At 36.6% G+C, this 5,394-nt stretch overlaps 1 long non-coding RNA gene across 1 annotated transcript; it reads left to right on the top strand.

Moving 5' to 3' along the window:
- The first annotated feature begins 775 nt into the window (after positions 1-775).
- Positions 776-2,589, top strand: LOC131238630 (uncharacterized). The gene is made up of 3 exons (XR_009167991.1): positions 776-956; positions 1,793-2,080; positions 2,241-2,589. It is a non-coding gene; the product is annotated as an uncharacterized LOC131238630 (long non-coding RNA).
- The last annotated feature ends 2,805 nt before the right edge of the window (positions 2,590-5,394 follow it).

The raw sequence follows: 5,394 nt of genomic DNA on the forward strand, positions 1-5,394 counted from the left end.
AGCCTCAGTTGCATAAGAACCGAGGCGAAAAGTCTACCTTTTAGCCTCAGTTCCATAAAAACCGAGGCAAAAAGTCTACCTTTTAGCCTCGGTTGCATAGGAACCGAGGCCAAAAGTCTACCTTTTAGCCTCAGTTAGTTTATTATTTTACCTCATTTGCATAGAATCGACGCCAAAAGTCTACTTATCGGGATAGGCAGAGGCCCCACAGGCCATCTAGCGGCCACCGTGATCTATGACTTCTACCCACACCGTTCATCTATTTTTTTTCATATCAATTTAGAACACTGGACAAAAAATAAGACAGCTTCTAGTCTTAAATGGACCACACAGTGGGGATTAAATTCCTACCATTGAAAAATTCTCAGGGCCACAGAAGTTATAGAGTTATAGATCAGTATGATATTTATTTTTTCACTGCATCTAGGTATATATGACCGTATCAACAGGTTGGATGGAAAATAAATGGCACGGTGGACCCTACGAAGGTTTCAATGTTGGGCATTCTTAACACTGCTTCTTCTTATGGTGTGGTCCACTTAAGCCTTTCATCTGCCTTATTTTTTATCCAATATTTTAAAATGATATAGAAAAATGGATGGACGGTGTGGATAAAAGTAACACACCACAGTGTCCCCTCAGTGGCCTGTGGGGACTCCGCCAGTACCGAGCTTAGAACAGGAGGGCGCAGTACCTGATGCGCGCCCTGCTTTTTAGCCTCAGTTGCCTAGAACCGAGGCCAAAGGTCTACTCACCGTGAGCGCCTTCGTGAGAGAGAGCGAGAGACTCGCCATCGGTGGGTTTTTACCCGAGCCAAACCAGAAAAACGAAAAGAAGAAAAGAAAAAGGAGAAAGAGAGAGAGGGAGGGAGAGATCGAAGCAAGAAAAAGAAAGGAAGATGAAAAAAAAATGTAAAAATCAAAGATCTGATCTTCAATCGATCTCGACATCGCCAGGTACGTACGAATCTCCCTTCGATCTTTGTTATTCACCGTGTAATCTGGCATTTCTTCCCATTTCTTCCACCATTCGTCGCTGATTGAAGAAGGGAATCGCTAGGGTTCGTGGCTCTTGGAGTGTCGGTTCCTCTCAAAATTGTGGTGGGAATCGCTAGGGTTTTTTTTTTTTTGGTAGGAATGGTTGGGTTTTGATGCGTTTGGTGGGAAAAAGTTTCAGAAAATTCAGTCTTGTGCCTTTTTTTTCTTGCATTTTGTGTGTTTTTACCGGAATTGCTAAGTTTTTGGAAATCGCTTTTGATTTCGTCGGGGAGAGTTAGGTTTTGGATGCGGTAGATGTGGGAGAAATCCCAAAGGTTTTATTTTTTGCGTATTGTGTATGAGTTGTGGTTTGATTTGTTGGAATTTGCTTTGGAGTTTCTGAGATTGGCCCCTTTCGGAGATCTCTCTTCGACTCTGATGTGATTTGTTTGGAAATTAGGGTTTTGGCCTTTTTTTAAGCAATGCTGCATCAGGTGAATTTTCAGAGAAGTGGAAATTCAACAAGCATTTTGTCTAATAAATCAGATGCTTTGATGTTCTTTTCTGAGATTTAGTTTCATTTCATTTTATTGCATTTTCTTTCCATACCATAAAGGAAAATGTGGTTTTTTGTTTTTTGGTCATGCTATCTAAAACCCTATTTTATTTATTTATTTATTTCTGTTTTCTATGTTTTCAGAAAAATGTCAGCAAGAATTGTTAGATTTCATGATATTTATTTCATAGCTTCAGTATTCATGCAACAGGGATTTTCTTCATCATTGGTCATGGTGTTTCCTGTTTATTCTTCCCAGGTACCTACACAGTAACAAGCTCACTGGGCTAATTCCACCCGAATTGGGGAACATGTCCAAGCTAAGCTATCTGTGAAGGTTCTTACTTTAAAATAAAATTTCCATTTCGGGATATTTGTGTGTAAATTATTTCTGATAGTTTCCTTCTACAGGAAATTGAACAATAATGAACTGGTTGGTAGCATTCTGGCCGAGCTTGGATAGCTGGAGTTGTTTGAATTGTGCATGGCAAAGATTGAATGGTTCCATTCCATCTGAATTCCTGAAGCTGGAGAGTCTAACATATCTGTAAGTCTTAACCAAAAGATATTAGAGATGGGCCAGTCATTTGTGAACATATTCTAATTTACAATGATGTCTTTGTACAGAGGCTTGTAGTTATTAAGTGCACATGCTTTCATTAGTACATTTATATTTTTACCAATCTATATTTTCTTTTAAACTGCAGAAACTTCTCATCGAACAATTTTAAAGGGTGGATCCCTGTTGAGTTAGGGCGCATAATCAATCTTGATACTTTGTCGGTTGCAATGTAAGCTTTCAATGATTATGACGAGAAAGAGGACTTGTACTACCCTTAAAAAAAAATCTCTTATATTGATTATTTTACAGGCCTTTGCTCAACTATTGCAAGCTCCTCATGATGATGCTCAAATTATCATAACAGATTGTTTCCCTGTCCCCATATTGGTTATTTGTGATCAGCATGGTTCCCAGGTTTGTAAATGTCTTTTGGCTTCAACCTGTGAAATAGACCACTCTACTTTTAATTCCTTAATATAATTTCCATGGAGGTGGGTATTAAATACCTTTTGCTCTGATTTTAGCAGCCATTTTTTTCCAATCTTTAGTTGACTAATCATTGTCTTTTTGTACCTCTATTTGGAAACTTGAAAAATCTCTAGTCGATTTGATCAGTTCATCAAGACTCAAGAAAGAAAGTAAAAAAAGAAAAGAAAAAGATGTGACTCTGTCTGGACAGGTAACTTGGTCAAGTTGATTCAACTCAACAAAACTCAAAAAAAAAAAGATGTGACTCTGATAGTGTTGTTTCTCTGCTTTACAGATTTGGGGCATGCTGTTAATTTATGAAATTAGAGGAAGAGGAGTTGTTTGTCTTTCTAATATGTCAATAGAATTCTTTTGTTTGTTTGTTTGTTTGTTTGTTTGTTTGTTTGTCTTTTCTTTTTTTCTTTTTTCTTTTTTATACCTCATGCTATTCTTAATTTGATAAGAGTTAAAATAAAATAGGAAGTTGGAAGTTTGAGCTCAAATATAACAATGAACTGCTAATAAACAAATTTTGATCGATGAGATATATTCAGAGTATCCAATGGTAACTTTTTCTTTTCTAATCTGTTAGTAGATATTCAGATTATCTAAGGTTGCATTACCTTGGATAATCTTTTGCTACAATTGCATCTCATGAGATATATTCAGAGTATCCAATGGTAACTTTTTCTTTTCTGGTGCCAGCGAAATAAACAAATTTTGATCGATGCTGTTGTCCATGCGGTAAATGAGGACTATGTTGAGATGGAAAATGATTTCACGAGGCTTGGTTTCCTTGCTAGTGGAACAGATGTATCTCCAATTATTCGAGCTTTAGAAGCAATTTGGCAAAATTCAGTGGGAAAAGGACTTTCTGACTTTAATTTCGGAGTGTTACTGGTAAACCTTACATTCTTGTTTCTATTTGTTGTTAGTTACAGTTTTTTGCCTCAACTTCGTTGTCGATGTAATCACATAATATCTTTACTTGGTTCTTTTTTAGATTATAATATACATTCATGAATTCACATTCCATTTCTGATAAGGAATTAAGTCAAGTTCTAGTCTCACGGTTTTGAGATAGCTGCATGTTCTTCAATCTAATAGGAGATACAGTAAATGGTACTTCCTTTGGGAATGTTTCAAAAGAACGATATGATGCATAAAAGGGATGAATGGCTTGCTCAGTAGGTTGTATCATCTGGTGTATGTTTTCCAATTTGTTATTTAAGGGATTGCCCCAATGACATTAAGGAAGCAGTCTACTGTTACAGGTGGCTGGTTGCCATTTGTTATTAAATTAACCATGGTTTAATTTATAATTTTTCATTCTCCATTCAAAATTTGACCAATGTTTCTGATACTTAAGCTGTCAATGGTAAATGTATTTCTGCACGTCGTTTGTTGCAATACTCTTTAGTTCTCTGCAGTTTCTACTGTTGTGGTTGAATCCCCTTCCAACAAGTGAGACAAAATTATGATCATATACCAGTTTTCATGTAGAATTTTGGATAATGAATATAGAAGCCACATCCACAGACTAAAGAAGGGATCAATCTGTCAAGGGAAATTGAACCAGGCCTATTCTTACCAGTTTGGACTTCAGAGACATACCCCTAATAGCAAGATCTTATGATGAAATGTCCAGGGAATCCTAACCAACCACAATGTTGATATAGTGGATATATGTGAGCTTATTGATTCTTTGACTCTCTCGCCAGTAGACTGTGTGTGAACATATAACTTCCTTGGTTCTTGCCATGGTTTCGTCCAACTTCTGTGAAGGTTTGGGAAACATCAGTTCTAATAATGTCAGGAAGTGGAAGGGTCTATCAACTAGCAAGCTCCTATATGAACACATACATGAACATTGAAGTATTATATTTAACCAAATATAAATACTTCAATGGTTTTAACTTGATTTTGTTAGTATGCAAAAAATACAGATATTAATATGTATCTGTCAGACTTATTTTCTCATTACCTATTAAAAAAGAATTCACATTGTTAGACTTATGTAGAATCTGAAATGAACTCCAAATAGTACAGGGTTGGAGATGAACGTAAAGAAGAGACAAACTGAAACTTTGCACTGTGAAAGGTCTATTGTTTGAGAATGTGTGTGATTTTTTATTTTTATTTTTTGAGGGGAAAGGTGAGGCTGTGTTTGGCTGTTCATTTCAGACTTATTTTTATAGTTTTTTTTTCCTGTTTTATTCTCCTGTTGCAGCCAAACAAGAGAAGTCAACAAGGCATGTTGCAGCCAAACAAGAGAAGTCAGCAAGGCGATGCCTTTTTGATAGTGACAGATTGAAATTTGATGGACAGACGACAGAGAAGATCAGGAAGGTTTAAAATCAGTGTACTAGTTATTGTATCGTTCACCACCGATACAGCTCTGTATTGCCTTGTATTGGGCTGTTTCGGGTCGATACAGCCATATCTTTTATGGACGATACTGGTATGTATCAATACGTACTGGTTCTGGAAGATACTTTAAACCTTGTTCCTGAGTAGCTAGCTGATCAATCTGACCAACCAAAATTAGCAAAATTAAGCTGTTCATTTCTTGGAATTGAATTTTGGACATTTTACAAATTTTATTTTTGACTGTTCAATCGATGGTTTGATGCCAACAAAGGCTAAATCCATCTTTAGTCTCGGTTTTGCCTCAGTTACCTAAACTGAGACTACAACTCCCGTGGCTAAAGGCTTTAGCCTCGGTTGTTGAGAACCGAGGTTAAAAATAGATTTAGCTTCAATTGGAGGCAACCGAGGCTAAAATTTGGATTTAGTCTCAGTTGGAAACAATGGAGGCTAAAATTTTGATT

The sequence above is a fragment of the Magnolia sinica genome, chromosome 3 (assembly GCF_029962835.1).
Source record: "Magnolia sinica isolate HGM2019 chromosome 3, MsV1, whole genome shotgun sequence".
Classification (NCBI taxonomy): Eukaryota; Viridiplantae; Streptophyta; class Magnoliopsida; order Magnoliales; family Magnoliaceae; genus Magnolia; species Magnolia sinica.